This window comes from Zalophus californianus, chromosome 5 (genome assembly GCF_009762305.2).
Source record: "Zalophus californianus isolate mZalCal1 chromosome 5, mZalCal1.pri.v2, whole genome shotgun sequence".
NCBI classification, from domain to species: Eukaryota; Metazoa; Chordata; class Mammalia; order Carnivora; family Otariidae; genus Zalophus; species Zalophus californianus.
Window position 1 is genome coordinate 126,639,083 of NC_045599.1, and position 20,805 is coordinate 126,659,887.

The 20,805-nt window shown below is 41.6% G+C and overlaps 1 long non-coding RNA gene across 1 annotated transcript; it reads left to right on the forward strand.

Annotated features, from left to right (window-relative positions):
• The first annotated feature begins 18,949 nt into the window (after positions 1 to 18,949).
• LOC113929837 lies at positions 18,950 to 20,427 on the forward strand. The gene is made up of 3 exons (XR_003522343.1): positions 18,950 to 19,063; positions 19,445 to 19,598; positions 19,973 to 20,427. It is a non-coding gene; the product is annotated as an uncharacterized LOC113929837 (long non-coding RNA).
• The last annotated feature ends 378 nt before the right edge of the window (positions 20,428 to 20,805 follow it).

Sequence of the window (20,805 nt, forward strand, 5' to 3'; positions counted from 1 at the left end):
TTCTGAATAATTGTTGAACAAGGGGCCTGCCTTTCCACTTTTCACTAGGACAGCAAATTAAGAAGCTGGTTTTGTGTACACTCCAGCCTTTCGCTGTTACTTCTGAAAGAATTACATGATGAGTATGGGATTACCTGTTCCTCACATCATCCAGAGCTTTGGGGATGGGGGCAAATGGTTTGGTTCTTACTATATTGCATCATTTGTCACTAATCGTAATGTGTTCCTATGAGTAACCATTTTCCTGGTGGTGAATCATCGTGATGGCAACTGGTCTGAGACACAGATCTCCCTTAAGTTGCTAACAAGTGACATCCCTGGTTTTCAAATGTGGGTTCTCCTTCAGAGGAGATGTGAGGTCCCTTTGAGAGACGCTGTGTCCTTGGCGAAGGCTGAATCCACTTCTTGTAATATTGCATGATATTGTATGGTATGTCTTAACTCAACTCGTGTCATATCCGTTTGCTGAGCCTGCTCTAACTTGAACAAATAGTGAAAAAAAATGACAAATTCTTCTCGATGAGTTCCAGTTCATGATAACTAATCTAGACATTTTTTCCCAGAACTATTATCCTTGGCAAGAAAGAACTATTATGAAAAAAAAAAAAAGCCCTCTTATTAGAGGCGAAGAATATGAGGAGAATATAGATACTTATTCTTGAAAAAGACTCTAATATCAAACTTACAAGAATGATAGATCTACAGTGAAATGAATCTCAATCTCAGCATCTACCTGCTTTGCATTTTTATTAATAGTCAATGAGTATTAGGTAGAGGTGTTTGAAACGCAATAACCTTATAAAATATAGAGTATTTGTAACCATAATTTATTTCTAGATGACTGAGATTTAATTATGAATGCTTGTAGTTTCATGTACGGAAGAGTAGGAGGAAAAACACCTAGATGCATCTGGTTGCAAGAAATAGTAGCAAAAGCAACGATCCCTTTTGTAAGTGGAACCACAGCCATTGCTTTTAAACACACAAAACTAAGCATTCAGATTCAAAAAACAGTCAAAGGAAATGGGGTACATACACAAGGGTGTTTTTTTATGTTTGAGTAATTAGTTTTTATAATTAAGTAATTTGGGTGGCAGAAGGATTTTTCTCGTGATTACCTAGCATTATGTGTTGCTTCCTACTCTATTAGCAGAAAAGGAATCTTATGGGGCACCTGGGTGACTCAGTAGGTTAAGCATCTGCGTTTGGCTCAGGTCATGATCCCGGGGTCCTGGGATGGAGCCCCACACCAAGCTCCCTGCTCAGCGGGGAGCCTGCTTCTCCCTCTCTTCCCTGCTCCTGCTGTCTCTCGCTATCTCTGTCTCTCTCTCAAATAAATAAAATCTTAAACAGATAGGTAAATAAAAATGTTCAAGAAAAGGAAACCTATTTTGCTGGACAAGCATGCGATACTGTGACTTCATAAACACAGGAGCAAGGCATCTTAACCTTAGGTCTGTGGACTCCCAGAAGGTCCATGGGACTACAGGTGATAATGTCCCCTGAAGTTGGATGCAACTTCAGGGGTGGTGTGGTGTGGACGTGGGTATGTTGAGTATTTCTCTGCCTAGAATGCGGGCATCCTCTCTGCTTGTCTCACTCTGACCTGACCCTGAGGTCTCAACTCCAATCCCACCTCCTCCTAGAAGCCTTCTCCCAGCTACCCTGCTCCTGGGAAGCTCTGCAAACTTTCGTTTTTTCTCATCTACTACCCATTCATCTTTCCTTTGACCCTTTTCGATCTGTTTTCCCAACATACTGGGAGGGTCTCGAGGGCGGGTGTCATTTGCGTCTTATTGCTTTTGTATTTCCAACATATAATACCCTGTAATGGGAGGCCTTCTGTGAGTCTTTGCTGATGTTGCTGCTCTTGAGAACATCTCAGTCTTAGAGGATCTCCCCTGGCACTGCCCCCGTGATCTGAAAAACTGTCCCAAACATCTCCCCTGTTCGCCTGGCTCCCACCTTCAGGCTAACCTCAGGAGATTCTCCTGGCACTTCGCACATCATTCCATGTCTCACATTCACTCATCCCGTTCATATTATACATTGATCTCCTCGGTGCAGACAAGGAGAGTTCAGATCTGGATTTGGGTAACAATATTTCTAAATAATATAAGATAAAATTTGTCTGAGGCTTTAAATAGCATTTCTCAAGTGTCATTAAATAATAAAGAAATCTCCTGACTATGCTTTAGTCTACCCACCCCCCAAGAAGCAGGCATTCGCTAGAGGAATGTGCCTCCCTCTCCTTCAGTGAAACTGGAATAAAAAGACTGAAGATAGCTAACATGAATTAGCAGGCCTTGCTTTAGAGATGTATCATGCACTCAGGGTATGTGTGCGTGAGTGTTTGCGGTACGTCACGCACACATTTATACAATTTGTGAGACTGTGTCTCCACCTCTGTTGTAGCACTTATCAGAATCTGCTTTATATTAAAATTGTTTACATACGTGTTCGTCCTCCTCTTGTAAATTGGACATACCAAGGTATGCGGACCAGGGCTCTCTTAACTTGGAGATTTCCACTGGCTCCGGCATACTCGGGGCTTTGCGCACGGAAGGTTCGCAATAAATTTGGGCTTAATTCCAAAGAGGGCCTTCATAGTGAGATGAACTATTAGGAGATACTCATTCAAGCACAGCACATTTCGGCAAGAAAGCCCTATCAGGTTCACGCTTACTTAAGCTGCTCCTTCCAGACAGATAGTGAGGATCAGAGAGGTTGCAGTTGCCCTCCAGCAGAAGTGGTATTTCTTCCCACTTGGAAAACATGGCCAAGCTCACCAACGCGGACAGTTCCAAAGCAGAAGAGACTCAGAGTGCCAGTAAGCTGGAATTATTTTCCCTTATTAACGCACAGGCATGTTCTTCCCAAACGATTCCTTAAAAGACTGTGTGTCTCTCTAAACTGTTATGGACAGACTTTTCTTTTAGATTAAAAAGCCAAAAACTATGTTTTCTGGTCCAGCCGTACCCTTTGATCTGTTTTCTTTATTTTAAAGAGAGAGAGAGAGAGACGGAGACAGAGAAAGAGAGCAAGAGCATGAGTAGGAGGAGGAGCAGAGGGAGAATCTCAAGCAGACTCCCGGCTGAGTGCGGAGTCCGTCACGGGGCTCGATCTCATGACCCTGAGATCATGAGCGGAGCTGAAATCAAGGGTCAGATGCTCACCCGACTGAGCCACCCAAGCACCCAGGCTTTCATCGGTTTTAGTGCACTTAAGGAACACATCTCCTGTGCCAGAGCCAACTCCAGGCACCCTGCAGGTGCTCACAACATCTGCGAATCAGTTAAAGCACTGGGTCGGGCAGTTTCATTTTCCATCAAGCACCTCAGAAACCAGTGTTCCAATGCAAATGGGACCAGAAAGTATCTATCAGAAGCATAGATTTCTGACTGAAGTGCCTTGAGGTGGGGTCTGAGAACACCCTTCCTTCACCCACAACTCCACAACACCTTTTCTCTTAAATCACATTCAGTTTGCTGGACCAGACTCTTTTGGTTATGTGAAATTTTCTTCCAAAAGGCTTTTAAGTTTACCTAATCACAAATACCTTTTTATTTCGATGGTCTCTGGGACACAGAGCAGGGAGAAGGACTTGGGGATTGAATATATACCATTGTCTTTTGCTGAGTTTAGGGTACAGGTGTCCAAAGCACTTTGTAAAACACATAGGAAAAAAGTCCAGCCACTTTCAAACTAAGGACACTAGTGGAGTACTGCAGAATAACTAGCCTTTTCTACTCCTACCTCATTTATAAGGTTTATATAATAAGCACATTAAATGGCTTTTATTTGCCTTTTGGAAGAAGAAAGGTTAAAAAAAAAAATCCAAGTTTCAAATCTCCTCTCCACCTTAAAATGCCTTTCCTCCGGTTCTGCCCACTCTCCACCCTGTCCCATCCATGTAGTTGGTTACACAGGAAATCTCCAAGGCTCCTTATTGATTAAATATCCTAGATCAGTGTTCCCTTTCTAGGCTCAAACACATAAACTCAATCTGCTCAAGGTATTTTCCTTCATCTCTCACAGATCAATGGATACTCTATAATTTTTGAAGTGTCTTGCAAATTATTGTCCATTTAACATCCAGCTACATTCTATTTAACTCAGGTTTACTGTAGAGACTGAGAAAATAACACATCTGATTAGAATAACTATTCTAATCAAAGGAATTAAGTTGTTGGTGTCTCTTAACATATGTTTAACTTGGAGAAAAGCAAAACTGGCTATCCAGATATTCTCGGTAACTACCAGGGGATCAAACTTCCCTTAGAGAATCATAATGTGGGACTTCACTCTGGTGGTCTCTTCTGCTAGAAAACGTATCACGCTTTTCATCTGCCTACGCATTTGGTCACCTACTTCACTCTCAACCCCCAACTCCACACCACAAGTTGCAAAGATCGTTAATCTAGAAAGAACGGTGGGTCGACTTGGTGAATCTACAGAAAATTCCCGGTTCACTCATGACCCTGTCAAAATGCAAATGAATAGATAGTGACTTTGCAATGGAAATTAGGTGCAATGTAAGTTTATATTCCTTCCTCCAAAATTCCTTCTACCAAAATAAAAAATTTGGTATAAATTAGGAAGTTTTCCCTCAGCTTCATCTCTGCCAGGTCAGTGATGCTCATATTTCAGTCAGGATCACCTGGCTAGCTTGTGAACACCCAGGTTCCTAGGCTCCTTTTTGGAGGTTCTGAACTGGTAGAACTGAGGTAGGGCCCAGGAAGGCAGGTGTAGCGCCCCACACACCGAGAAGATTCTGATGCAGGTGAGACTTCTCGTTAAAGAAACCCATTCTCAGCTCTAAGCCAGTGGTTCCCCAACCTCAGCAGACATCAGAATCTGAACAAGGAGAGTTTGTTAAGACACAGATGGCTGGGCCCCACCCTCAGAGTTTCTGATTCAGTAGGCTTGGTGGGGCCTGAGAATCTGCATTTCTAAGTCCTCAGATGATGCAGATACTGCTGGTCAGGGACCACACTTTGTAATCCACAGCTCTAGGCTAAATTAATGTGTCTGTTCAATGCAGCCTAGAAAAAAAATATGTATTCCTAAGACCTTCAGGGTCCCCTCAAACCAGCCTCCCATTTACCTTTCCAGTTTCATGGGATGCCTACTCTTCAGGTACCTTATCTGCGAGCCCACCCAAGCTCTTTGCTGTTCCCTAAGGGCTCAGATGCTAACATATGTGTATGGCTCATGCCTCTGCTTGTAATGTGGAAATCGTATGTGGTTTGCAAGGCCCAGCACAGACGACCTTTTTAAGAAGACTTCCCCCTCCTCCTCAAATCAAAAGAATTACTCCTTCCTCAGCATCCAGAGTACCCAGTATTTTGCATGCTTTTTATCTAGTTGTGTATATATCTGTCTTCTCCACCAAATTTTTAGCCTCCAAGGCTGGGTTTCAGACTGCGAAAATTTCTTCCAAATTATGTGAAATTTATATAAACTTATATAAATTTGGTTATATAAAATGTAAAGCCTAGCAGAAAGCATGCCAACAAAATTACAAACGAATAGATCCACAGCCTTTAACAAGTACGGTCCACAGACCCTGGGCGTATCTGAGACCCTATCAGAGATAGGACTGCAGGGTCAAAACTATTTTCATAATAATAGCAGCACTTATTTGCTTTTTTGCTGTTTTAGTATTTGCACTGATGCAGGTCATAATGGATAAAACTGCTGACACTTCAGTATAAAGCAACGCGGGGCCACTGTGTCCTTCATAGACACGCATTCACAAGAAAAACTCAAAACTGCCAGTTTTACTTAAAAACATCCTTAACGAAGCAGGAAATTTTATTAACGCTCTGAAATCACAAAACTTGAGTACAAATCTTGTATACCATGTGATGGAATGGAAAGTTAACATAAATACTTTTCCTTATACCCAAGTAGAAAGATGTGAGAGGGAAAGCACTCAATGGATTGTTTGACCAGCAAGCTAAACCAGCCGGGGCTTGGGGTTTTTTTGTTTTTTGTTTTTTTCAGAGAACATCAGCTTTACTTGAAAGAAGGAGTGACAAACCTAGGCTATTCAGACTCAGGCATTTGACAGACATTGTCTCAGAAATGAGCAAAGTAAACCTGTCGTGTCAAAACAACAACAACAACAACAACAACAACGAACAGTATTTGTTGCCAATGACAAAATGTGAGCATTCCAGGGAAAGTTAGAAATTTAGAAAATTTATCACTGTGAGCTTGACAGTTCCCTAATACTTGAAGACTTAAAAGTGTAAACAAATGTGATTTTTTTTTGATATTGTGTGATGAAATGTGCCACCATTTGGAAGACACTGATAACCCAGTGAACCAATATTTTTGACATGCCCAAGGTGTGATGTTACAAGATCATGCGTGCATAAAAGACCCCCAAGGTGCAATGTATAACTATGCATTCTAATGCAATAGATGTCCAAAATTTACTGGTATAGTTTTAGATTAGATTCCACATGACAACTAACTTTGCAGGAATTACTACTTGTTGAGTTTCAGCAGTATCAAAGAACTATATCCATAATTATCTGAATAGACTATTTAAAATATTAGGGGCTCCTGGGTGGCTCAGTCGGTTAAGCGTCTGCCTTCAGCTCAGGTCATGAACTTGGGGTCCTGGGACCGAGCCCCATGTTGGGCTCCCTGCTCAGCAGAGAGTCTGCTTCTTCCTCTCTCTCTCCTGCGGCTCCCTCTGCTGCTCCCCCTGCTTGTGCTCTCTCTCTCTCTGTCAAATAAATAGATAAAATCTTTAAAAATTAAAATAAAATAAAATTTTTAAAATATTAAAAAATACTAAAACATCTCTTTCAACTATATATATATGTATGAAGTCAGCTTTTCTTCACATACTTCAAGGTAACATATCAAAACAGAGTGAATGCAGAGGCAGATATAAACTCCAGCTATTTTGTTTTTTTTTTTTTTGAAGATTTTATTCATTTACTTGACAGAGAGAGACATAGTGACAGAGGGAACACAAGCAGGGGGAGTGGAAGAGGGAGAAGCGGGCCTCCCGCCGAGCAGAGAGCCCGATGCAGGGCTCGATCCCAGGACCCCCGGATCATGACCTGAGCTGAAGGCAGACGCCCAACAACTGAGCCACCCAGGCACCCCTCCAGCTATTTTCTATTAATCCAAGATGTAAAAGAAACTTACAAAAATAGAAAACAATGTCACTTCTCACACAATGGTTTTGTTGGGGGAATATAATTTCTTTTAATAAAAAACACACAGTGTATCTATTAACACAGAATATATTTTTATTTCCAGAGGAATTAATACCTCACTTTTTAATATATTTTTATTTTTAGTTTCTAAGATGGCAAATATCTTCATACAGAAATATGAAATTCCGGGGCGTTCTCAATACTTTTAAGAGTATGACAATTTCCTGAGACGGACACAGCTGAAAGTTTTCCCTCTAACCTCTCCATGTGCCACACTGCAAAAAAAAAAAACATACGCTCGCCTTGTCAAACAAATCTGCCAAGGTGGCCCTCGGTGAAACCCTCAGAGCCGTGGAGTAGCTTCTGCCTCCACTGTTTCTGGTGAGGTTTGAAGAGGAAGTGGCAGTCTCAGCTCTTCTTTGTGCTGTCTCTAGCCCACTCCCGCATCCGGTGCCTGTTTTCTGTTGAAAACTTCAATATTTAAGTCATTATTTTCCCATTTCCAAAGACGTTGGCATCGTATGCCTTTGTCTCACTGAGGAAAGAAAGGTGATCTTTTCTAATACAGAATGTCAAGCTCCAGTGTTGCATTCTGGTTATATAAAATGTAACCAGTGGGGGAAATTGGAGCAAAGGTACACCAGACCCGTCTGCACAATTTTTGCAACTTCTTGTGAATTTGTTAAAATAATAAAATCTTAAAAAAAAAAGAAAGAAAAGAATGTCAATCTCCAGCTAGCTTGTGCGAAAGATGGAATTTTCCGGAGACCCTGGCATTGCCATGTAGAAAGGTAGATACTTCCATGGGGCGCCTGGGTGCCTCAGTTGGTTAAGCGTCTGCCTTCCACTCAGATCACAATCCCGGGATCCTGGGATGGGGTCCTGGGATCGAGCCCCACATGAGGCTCCCCGTTAGGCAGGGAGACTGCTTCTCCCTCTCCCTTTCCCCCCCACCCCCACTTGTGCTCGAGCTCTCTTTCAAATAAATAAATAAAATCTTAAAAAATGAAAAGGAAAGCTAGATACGTCATTGGCGTGGGCGCACATGAAGCCCTGGCCCCAAGGACACAGGTGCAGTATTTTTCAAGCCTTCAGGGGAAATGGGTGGGATCTTTCTTAAAAAGTCTATACAAATATTTCCCTGGGCCTGGTCTTGACTTCCGACGTACTTAGCATTGGCTCCTGTACCCAAGAAGGGAGAAGAGAGAGGGAGGGAGGGAGAGAGAAAGGGAAGATGTGAAAGATGAAAAGCAAGGAGGGGAGGAAGTAAAATAGGAAGGAGGGAGGGAGGGAGGAAGCCAGGGAGGGAGGGGAGCATTAATTGAATATGGTCACTAGGTTTTAGGCACTGTTGTTTATGTGCTTTCTCACGAAAAAGGAAATTAGGGTGCAAAAGTGTTGTTATTTTCCCACTACCAAATACTTAGTGAGGGGTGGTGCCAGGCTCTCTCTCTCCACAGCACATGTTCTTTCCAAATGCTGTCTTGCCTCTCTTTGAAATGCTTACCAACTTTTACTAGTGACAGAATGAAACAAAACAACCTCCACAAATAAACGTAAATCTTCAAGTGCTTTTACCCTGTGACACACAGATTTACATATATCACCTAAAGAGGGTCCAGATCTTTCAGAAATGTATAACAGAGATAGGATGGTCTAGCTAATATTAAATGGATTTGTGCTAGGATTGTCATAAAATCACCAGTGTTCAGTAATTTTTAGTAATTTTATTGAGTGTTGGCAACATCTGTTGAAAGCTAGTTAATGAGTGGACTTTTTTCTTTCCAGGGAAAACTTCACACTAATACTCTGAAAGCAAGCATTTTATTTTTTAAAAAAGATTTTATTTATTTATTTGAGAGAGAGAGAGAGCACAAGCAGGGGGAACAGCAGGCAGAGGGGGAGAGAGAAGTAGACTCCCCACCAAGCAAGAAGCCTGATGCAGGACTCGATCCCAGGACCCTGAGATCATGACCTGAGCTGAAGGCAGATGCTTAACCAACTGAGCCACCCAGGCGTCCCTGAAAGCAAGGCTTTTAGAAGCCTTGCTGGGTGCCAGGAAAGGAACCTGGAGTTTAGAAACATGTCTCTCAGATAGTTGTAATTATCCCCACTTACCAGCCTAAGAAATAACAGTTCAGAAAGATAAATGATTTGTTCAATCAAATAGGTCCTGAGTAGCCAAGCTGGGGGGCAAATCAAGATATTTTTACTCCCAAGACCACACAATTAACCTCTATGCATTACCCATTGTTACAATTAACCATATAATGTTAGCACTATCTTAAATCTGGACCATTAGATATAGTAATTAGAGACTACATAGTTTTATCTTAAAAAGAGGTCAGAATATTCTACTATAATTATTACTATTCTAAATCGAGAATAAATTACTTTCAAGTCATTTGCAACTGAGACATATCCAAAATCACATGAAATTCTCCCACCTACTGTAAGATTAAAGTAGAATGTATTCTCTAACAAAAATGGGTATAATTGTTACATGAATATTTAGAAGAATGGTGTCATTCTAAATATTCATGTAACAATTATACCCATTAGTATAATTGTATGTGCTTGGTGTCATTCTAAATATTCATGTAACAATTATACCCATTTTATGCCCATTGTTTAGATGTGACTGAGGCACAGAGAGGTTATATAACTTGATCCTAAAACTGGTATGTGAACCTATGATTCCAACCATCTGGTTTCAAAGCCCATGCTCCTAAATAATGAGATCTGTTAGTGGAATCAAAACAGATGTATGCATGAGTGCGCACATACATACACACCCACACACACACTTAAGTTAAAAAATACAGGAAAACACAAGACTACTAGTATGGACTCATTAAAAATGTCAATGTCATGGCATGCAGGATGATTGCTCTAGGATAAAGATTAAAGACAAATGACAATCAAATGCAAAAGATGATCCTTAAATGAAACCTGGTCTGGGAAAAACACAAGCTATTCAGGACACTTGGGGACAATTTTGGAAATTTGGGTATGGACTGGATATTAGGTAAGATTGTTGTCACAATGTTAAATTTTGTACTTTTGTGGTTATACAGAAGGTGTTCTTAGATGCTGCATGGTAAAGCATTTGGAGATGTAGTCTTGTGCTATCTGCAACTTTGTATCAAATAGTTCCAAAAAGATAAAGAAATATACACAGGCAAGTGAGAGATGAGGCACAGTGAAATTCGATGATACAGCTATAGATACAGAGGGAGGGAGGGAGAGATGTATTTACGTTTACATACACACACGCATAGAATGAATGATAAAGAAAAAATGGCAAATGTTAAATAATTGTCTGTGAAGATTTCTTTCTCTCCCTAAAATCTGGAAAGCAATACCCCTTTTAGCTATTCACCTCTCAAACTTTCCCTGGACTCTGTTTCTCTCACATGCCAACTTGAATATAAATTCTGGCAAAATAACTCTCCCTTGAAATCCTAAACAGATTAATTCTATTTTTGAGGTCCTAAGCTCCTTCCTTTCCAAAACCATGCCCACACCGTTCATTTCCTCACAGCCTATCTCTCTCAACTGCATTTTTTCCATGTCTCATTCTGGATGAGTCATCCTTCTGGCATAGAAAGCAGTTGCCTAATGTTGATGTGTTTTGCTCACTAAGGAGCTATTTACCCAGGGCAAGTGGTAAGAAGGGACAATAGGTCCCTGGGATTCACTGCAGGGGGTGGTATGCAGGACCTTAGGGATTTCTGAAATTCTCCCACAACTGGAAACATTTAATAAAAGATCCACCCTTTTTCAATATCACTCTATCCGCATTCCAGTCTTCCATCTTCTGTGGGCTTTTGACCAACAGGAATAAAATAGATTTCTGAATTTGATATCTTGAGACTTTGTTCTGGAACGCGTCTTCTGCCTCAAAGCACTTTCCTAAAATCTCTAATTTGAAGCTTTTGTCGAAATGAAGGGTATTCATAGTTGGCATCTTGAGTACCTTTGCAGAATCTTACATGTGGTCCTGAAGAAAATTAATGCAAATTATACCCACGTGTGCTGAAAAGTAAAAGCATGTCTCTGATGAGACCGAATAGTGATTTTTCAAAATATAGTCACCTTGTTTCTCCAGTCAGCAAAATGGGAAAAACACACATCTACTATTTCTAAATTTTATTTTTGCCCTTTGCAATTGACCATGGTGAACTTTACTGCTTACCTTTGATCAGTTGGTCTCCAACATTCTCAAGTCATTTGCAATTAGTGTCTTTGATGTGTCATAAAAGGCATGAGGTAGAGGATGGAAGTAACACCAAAGACAAGCTATAGCAAAATGTGTGCTTTTCAAAACGTGTGGAGCACCAGAAATGAATGTACACAGTGTCCCGGTCCCCCCAGCAGGCAGAAGGTGACACAAACAGGTGAAATGAGCCTGAATATAAAAACCACCCTTCCCTTTAACCATTAGAATCTTTCCATGTGTTCCCTAGAAACACAGAGCTCTATCAGTTTAACGTTTATTTTCTCATTTTTAGTAGCAACCTGGACAAAGAAAAATATTTGTCTAGTCTTGGAAGAACAACAATGCAAGTGAAAGAGTAAATAACAACAGGCAAACGGCTGGCTTCAGGGTCCCGGAGACAACAGGGAGCGAGCACCATATAAGAGAGAAGCCACCAAAATCACCTCAGCAAAAAGAACAAAAGATAGTACCGTCTGCCAGGGACCTACTCAATACAGACATTAGTACGATGTCAGACCTAGAGTTCAGAATCACGACTTTAAAGCTACTAGTTGGCTTGAAAAAAGCGTGGAAGTTATTAGAGACACCCTTTCTGGAGAAATAAAAGAACTAAAATCTAACCAAGTCGAAATCAAAAAGGCTATTAATGAGGTGCAATCAAAAATGGGGTCACTAACTCCTAGGATAAATGAGGCAGAAGAGAGAATCAGTGATATAGAAGACCAAATGATGGAAAATAAAGAGGCTGAGAAAAAGAGACAGAAACAACTACAGGATCACGGGGCAGAATTCGAGAGATAAGTGATACAATAAGATGAAACAACATTAGAATAATTGGGATCCCAGAAGAAGAAGAAAGAGAGAGAGGGGCAGAAGGTATATTGGAGCAAGTTATAGCGGGCAACTTCCCTAATGTGGGGAAGGAAACAGGCATCAAAATCCAGGAGGCACAGAGAACCCCTCTCAAAATCAATAAAAATAGGTCAACACCCCGACATCTAATAGTAAAACTTACGAGTCTCAGAGACAAAGAGAAAATCCTGAAAACAGCTCCGGAGAAGAGATATGTAACCTACAATGGTAGAAACATTAGATTGGCAACAGACCTATCCACAGAGACCTGGCAGGCCAGAAAGAACTGGCATGATATCTTCAGAGCACTAAACGAGAAAAATATGCAGCCAAGAATATTATATCCAGCTAGACTGTCATTGAAAATAGAAGGAGAGATAAAAATCTTCCAGGACAAACAAAAACTAAAGGAATTTGCAAACACGAAACCAGCCCTACAAGAAATATTGAAAGGGGTCCTCTATGCAAAGAGAGAGCCTAAAAGCAGCATAGATCAGAAAGGAACACAGACAATATACAGTAACAGTCACCTACAGGCAATACAATGGCACTAAATTCATACCTTTCAATAGTTACCCTCAATGTAAATGGGCTAAATGCCCCAATCAAAAAACACAGGCTCTCAGATTGGATTAAAAAACAAGACCCATCGATATGCTGTCTGCAGGAGACTCATTTTAGACCCAAAGACACCCCAGATTGAAAGTGAGGGGGTGGAAAACCATTTACCATGCTGATGGACACCAAAAGAAAGCTGGGGTGGCAATCCTTATAACACACAAATTAGATTTTAAAACAAAGACTGTAATAAGAGATGAAGAAGGACACTATATCTTAAAGGGTCTACCCAACAAGAAGATCTAACAATTGTAAATATCTATGCCCCTAACATGGGAGCAGCCAATTTTATAAGGCAATTAATAACAAAAGCAAAGAAACACATTGACAACAATACAATAATAGTGGGGGACTTTAACACCCCCCTGACTGAAATGGACAGATCATCTAAGCAAAAAATCAACAAGGAAATAAAGACTATAAATGAAACACTGGACCAAATGGACTTCACAGACATATTCAGAACATTCCATCCCAAAGCAATGGAATACACATTCTTCTCTAGTGCCCATGGAACATTCTCCAGAACTGATCACATCCTAGGTCACAAATCAGGTCTCAACCGGTACCAAAAGATTGGGATCATTCCCTGCATATGTTCAGACCACAATGCTTTGAAACTAGAACTCAATCACAAGAGGAAAGTCCGAAAGAACTCAAATACATGGAGGCTAAAGAGCATCCTACTAAAGAATGAATGGGTCAACCAGGAAATTAAAGAAGAATTAAAAAAATTCATGGAAACCAATGAAAATGAAAACACAACTGTTCAAAATCTTTGGGATACAACAAAGGCAGTCCTAAGAGGAAAGTATATAGCAATACAAGCCTTTCTCAAGAAAGAAGAAAGGTCTCAAATACACAACCTAACCCTACACCTAAAGGAGCTGGAGAAAAGAATAGCAAATAAAGCCTAAACCCAGCAGGAGAAGAGAAATAATAAAGATCAGAGCACAAATCAATGAAATAGAAACAAAAAGAATAGTAGAACAGATCAACGAAACTAGGAACAGGTTCTTTGAAAGAATTAACAAGATTGATAAACCCCTGGCCAGACTTATCAAAAAGAAAAGAGAAATGACCCAAATCAACAAAATCATGAATGAAAGAGGAGAGATCACAACCAACACCAAAGACATACAAACAATTATAAGAACATATTATGAGCAACTCTATACCAGCAAATTAGATAACCTGGAAGAAATGGATGCATTCTTAGAGATGTATCAACTACCAAAATTGAACCAGGAAGAAATAGAAAGCCTGAACAGACCTATAGCCACTAAGGAAATTGAAGCAGTCACCAAAAATCTCTCAACAAACAAAAGCCCAGGGCCAGATGGCTTCCCAGGGGAATTCTATCAGACATTTCAAGAAGAATTAATACCTATTCTCCTGACACTGTTCCAAAAAATAGAAATGGAAGAAAAACTTCCAAACTCATTTTATGAGGCCACCATTACCTTGATCCCAAAACCAGACAAAGACCCCATCAAAAAGGAGAATTACAGACCAATATCCTTGATGAACATGGATGCAAAAATTCTCACCAAAATACTAGCCAATAGGATCCAACAGTACATTAAAAGGATTATTCACCACGACCAAGTGGGATTTATCCCTGGGCTGCAAGGTTGGTTCAACATCCACAAATCAATCAACGTGATACAATACATTAATAAAAGAAAGAACAAGAATCATATGATCCTCTCAATAGATGCAGAAAAAGCATTTGACAAAGTACAGCATCCTTTCTTGATCAAAACTCTTCAGAGTATAGGGATAGAGGGTACATACCTCAATATCATAAAAGTCATCTATGAAAAACCTACAGCGAAAATCATTCTCAATGGGGAAAAGCTGAGAGCTTTTCCCCTAAGGTCAGGAACGTAGCAGGGATGTCCACTATCATCACTGCTATTCAACATAGTATTAGAAGTCCTAGCCACAGCAATCAGACAACAAAAAGAAATCAAAGGTATCCAAATCGGCAAAGAGGAAGTCAAACTCTCACTCTTTGTAGATGATATGATACTGTATGTGGAAAACCCAACAGACTCCACCCCAAAACTGCTAGAACTCGTACAGGAGTTCAGTAAAGTAGCAGGATATAAAATCAATGCACAGAAATCAGTGGCATTCCTATACACCAACAACAAGACAGAAGAGAGACAAATCAAGGAGTCGATCCCATTTACAAATTGCACCCAAAACCATAAGATACCTAGGAATAAATTTAACCAAAGAGGCAAAGGATCTGTACTCAGAAAACTATAAAATACTCATGAAAGAAATTGAAGAAGACACAAAGAAATGGAAAAACGTTCCATGCTCATGGATTGGAAGAACAGACATTGTGAAGATGTCAATGCTACCTAGAGCAATCTACACATTCAATGCAATCCCCATCAAAATACCATCCACTTTTTTTCAAAGAAATGGAACAAATAATCCTAAAATTTGTATGGAACCAGAAGAGACCCCGAATAGCCAGAGGAATCTTGAAAAAGAAAAGCAAAGCTGGCGGCATCACAATTCCAGACTTCCAGCTCTATTACAAAGCTGTCATCATCAAGACAGTATGGTACTCGTACAAAAACAGACACATAGATCAGTGGAACAGAATAGAGAGCCCAGAAATGGACCCTCAACTCTATGGTCAACTCATCTTTGACAAAGCAGGAAAGAATGTCCAATGGAAAAAAGACAGTCTCTTCAACAAATGGTGTTGGGAAAATTGGACAGCCACAAGCAAAAGAAAGAAACTGGACCATTTCCTTACACCACACACAAGAATAGACTCCAAATGGTTGAAAGACCTAAACGTGAGACAGGAGTCCATCAAAATCCGAAAGGAGAACACAGGCAGCAACCTCTTCGACCTCAGCCGCAGCAACTTCTTCCTAGAAACATTGCCAAAGGCAAGGGAAGTAAGGGCAAAAATGAACTATTGGGATTTCATCAAGATCAAAAGCTTTTGCACAGCAAAAGAAACAGTCCACAAAACCAAAAGACAACCGACAGAATGGGAGAAAATATTTGCAAATGACATATCAGATAAAGGGCTAGTATCCAAAATCTATAAAGAACTTATCAAACTCAACACCCAAAGAACAAATGATCCAATCAAGAAATGGGCAGAAGACATGAACAGACATTTTTCCAAAGAAGACATCCAAATGGCCAACAGACACATGAAAAAGTGCTCAACATCATTCAGCTTCAGGGAAATCCAAATCAAAACCTCAATGAGATATACCTCACACCAGTCAGAATGGCTAAAATTAAGTCAGGAAACGACAGATGTTGGCGGGGATGTGGAGAAAGGGGAACCCTCTTACCCTGTTGGTGGGAATGCAAGCTGGTGCAATCCCTCTGGAAAACAGTAGGGAGGTTCCTCAAACAGTTGAAAATAGAGCTACCATACGATCCAGCAATTGCACTACTGGGTATTTACTACAAAGATACAAATGTAGGGATCCGAAGGGGTATGTGCACCCCGATGTTTATAGCAGCAATGTCCACAAAAGCCAAACTGTGGAAAGAACCAAGATGTCCATCGACAGATGAATGGATAAAGAAGAGGTAGTATATATACACAATGAAATATTATGCAGCCATCAAAAGGAATGAGATCTTGCCATTTGCAATGACGTGGATGGAACTGGAGGGTGTTATGCTGAGTGAAATAAGTCAATCAGAGAAAGACATGTATCATATGACCTCACTGATATGAGGAATTTTTAATCTCAGGAAACAAACTGAGGGTTGCTGGAGTGGGGGGGGTGGGAGGGATGGGGTGGCTGGGTGATAGACATTGGGGAGGGTATGTGCTATGGTGAGTGCTGTGAATTGTGCAAGACTGTTGAATCACAGATCTGTACTTCTGAAACAAATAATGCAATAGATCTTAAGAAAAAAAAAAAGGAAGAAGATAGCAGGAGGGGAAGAATGAAGGGGAGTAAATCGGAGGAGGAGACGAACCATGAGAGATGATGGACTCTGAAAAACAAACCGAGGGTTCTAGAGGGGAGGGGGTTGGGGGGATGTGTTATCCTGGTGATGGGTATTAGGGAGGGCACATTCTGCGTGGAGCACTGGGTGTTATGCACAAACAATGAATCATGGAACACTACATCAAAAACTAATGATGTAATGTATGGTGATTAACAGAACAATGAAAAAATGAAAAATAAAAACGAGAGAGAAGCCACCACTCAGTGTGAGTGGACCGTGGACTGGTGGGAATGGGAGCCCCTGTGGAGACAGATAGCATTTTTTTTTTTTCAAAAAGAACTGCAAATATACATTTTATGGTAAAATCTCCCCATTTTTAAATACCATATGATCCAGTCATTGCACTACTGGGCATTTACCCAAAGAAAATGAAAACACTAATTTGAAAAGATATATGCACCCTTATATTTATTACAGCTTTGTTTACAGTAGCCAAGATATGGAAGCAACCCAAGTGTCCATAAAAACTGAATGGATAGGGACGCCTGGGTGGCTCAGTCTTTAAGCTTCTGCCTTCAGCTCAGGTCATGATCCCAGGGTCCTGGGATCGAGCCCTGCATCAGACTCCCTGCTCAGCAGGAAGCCTGCTTCTCCCTCTCCCACTCCCCCTGCTTGTGTTCCTGCTGTTGCCCTATCTCTCTCTTTCTCTCTCTGTCAAGTAAATAAATAAAATCTTTAAAAAAAACTGAATGGATAAAAAAATGTGGTATATATATTCAATGGAATATTACTCAACAACAAAAAAGAACAAAATCTTGACATTTATGACAACACGGATGGCCCTAGAGGGTATTATGGTAAGTAAAATAAGCTGGAGAACGACAAATACTATGTGATTTCACCTGTATGTGAATCTAAAAGAAAGAAAACCAACAAACAGACTCATAAATACAGAGAACAAATACAGAGAACACACACCAGAGGGGGGTGTGAAGAATGAATTACGTAAACAGGATGAAGAAGTACAAACTTCCAGTTATAAAATAAGTAAGTCCTGGAGATGAGAAGTACAACATAGAGGATGCAGTCAATAATATTGTAATAACGTATGGTGACAGGTGTGACTACACTTATTGTGGTGAGCACTGAGTAATGTGTAGACTTGTTGGAGCAATCTGTTGTACACCTGAAACTAATATAACATTGTGTGTTAATTATACTTCAATAGAAAATTAAAATAATACAAACATTTTAAAACCTCCCAATTTTTTAAAAAAAAGTATATGAGCTGCATTCAATTTCATCGGTAATGCTGCCCTTTATGGCCTCTGTTTTATGTATAAATGAAGTGACGTTGTATCAGCATAGAAACCCGCACCATGCGATTAGCTCAAATTGCAATAGCATGAAGATAGATGGAACACCACCTAAAGTATTATTTCCTGGAAGTTTTGTGTAGTGGATGAAAACGGAGGTAGCCTCCTTTTTTTTTTTTAAGATTTTTATTTATTTTTTTGACAGAGAGAGACAGAGAGAGACACAGCGAGAGAGCGAACACAAGCAGGGGGAGTGGGAGAGGGAGAAGCAGGCTTCCAGTGGAGCAGGGAGCCCGATGCGGGGCTCAATCCCAGGACCCTGGGACCACGACCTGAGCCGAAGGCAGATCCTTAATGACTGAGCCATCCCGGCGCCCCGGTAGCCTCCTTTTAAGAAAGGTCTTTATCAGAGGAGCAAACATCAAGACAATTTTGAGAACAACCTCACTTCTAGTAAGTGTAAAATCCCATGACGTTCAAGGTCCTGTGGTCTTTTTAATTCAGGAAGACAATAAGCCACCTGACTCAAGCAAAGGAATAATTTCCACTTGGCCTGAGATCATTGATCAACTTCCCGTTGAAAGCTGAACGATAGAGGGCAAGGAGCACAACTACAGAAAAACACATCACTTTCTCCCCAGTACAGGTGAAGAGGGGTGGGTGCCACGAATCTTTGAGGACAGTGCTAAGGTCCGCTTCCTCGTGTGAGCAACAAGCGGCAGTGTTTGCCTTCCCGTGGAGCGAGTGTGCTGTTTGCCTTGGCAGCCATCCCCTGCCCACGCACAGAGCCCTGGCACATAGGATTTCTGTGAATTGCCTGTCCTACCCTGGAATTACTAGACAACAGGAGACAGAGTGGAGAGGGCAAGGAGAAGCGACCCTGACGCCTGCCCAGCTTATGGCTTTCTCTAATTGTAAGTCCCGAGGTAGACCATAGCCTCTGCTCTCCCCGTTCCTCTCACACGGAGCAAGAGTTAGCTTCACGATTCCGGCCAACAAAGGGGCCGCACCGGTGTGGGAGAGGGCATGGAAGGGCTGGGGGAAGCCGCTGACCTTGGCCGTTAGGGCAGGGGATGCTGGAGCCGGCACCCAGCCTGCCACGCCATGTCCCAGCTGCGTGGCTCAGCCTCTCTCAGCCATCGTGGGGCCTTTCCTCACCCCCAAAGGAAGCAGCTTGTTTGATGCGCCGTGTGTGCACAGAGAGAGAGTGTCCTTTCCCTTTAAAATTAAAGAGAGAGAGAGAAGGAACAGATCAAATGATAACTTCCTAGATTTTGTCTTCCCCCACTTTCTAGCTAACAGCCAGCAAGCTGATGATTTATTCAGAGTGGGGCAACAAGATCTTCTGATCTCTGCTCCTCCCAGCCCTGGACCCCACCCCAAGGACATGCCTCAGGACTGAGGAGAGCGGACTCTGTCTGGATGGATGGATGGATGGCTCTAATAAAAGTAAGCGGGGCCAGGAGTGCCTGCCCATAGCAGAGGGGATCTGTGCTCCCAGCCTGAAAAAGGCCAATTGCAAGGGAGCAAGATAGCAGGCCCGCAGTTCAGTAGGACAAAACATACACCTGTTCCTTCTATTCTCCTCTCCGTCCCTCTCTGCCCTCCCCTGCCCTCCATTCTCCCCTCCTCCCTTCCCTTCCATTCCCTTGGGTCCTCTCTCCCTTCCCTCTCTCTGTCTCTTCTTCCTACTCATGAACGTTGAAATTAATATGTTTACAAGATCTGGAAGAAAACAGTATTTGGGGAGTGTATTTTCCTGACTCTTCTGGTCCCTGCAAACTAGTGGTGTTTTTGTTTTTTGTTTTGTTTTGTTTCAACAGACCCTACCCAGAGCCACACCCCACCTTGAGATGCAACTGAATGGAGGTCCAAGGTGCCTGCGGTGGCGACTGAGAATGTGTTTCACAAAATTCCCAGCAAACACCACTCTAGTGGTGTTCTGTTTGTTCACTTCTCTGTGACTTGAGGTTAAAGCCCGGCAGGCAGCGGTGAGCCAAGCACAGCTGGGTACCACCATTATCTGCAGCCCTTACTTCGGACTAGCAAAGAACTGCAAGCAATGAAGGAAATCAGCAAACACCTTCTAGAGGACAGTACTTGGAGTCACTTTCTCTTCAAGCACAGTCCTGAAGCTCTGAAGCCGGGAAAATGTCCTACGCTTACCTCTTTACATATAGGAAGCACAAGAGAAGAAGAGAGTAAACAGTAAGCGAGAAAAGGGGCAGATTCGGAGAAAGGTTTTGCTTCCAAGCTGGAAAAAATAAAAGGAATTAAATGAGAATAAACACTTTAAGAAAATCTCTTTGAACTGGACCCCCTAGTGTCAACATGTTTTTAGGACCGCGCTGAAGGTAGCTTGCAGGCCAGGCAAGCCTAGGGAGGCTGTTTCCCACTGAGATGCATATGGCAAAGCAAGCCCCTCCTGATGCACAGAGAGCAGGTCTTCTCGAAGGTAGGTGCTGTTACTGAGGCCACTTGGGAGCCCTGCCTGTCTCTCCATCACCCACACAACTCCAGATCCTTACAGTTTGCAACTTGGCTTTTTAGATGTTTACAAAGGATCAGATTTTCTTTGGCTCAGAGGGAGACCTAGAGGCTTCTGTCCCATAAACTAAATTGCCAACATCTAACAGTAGCTAGACTCACAGGGGTG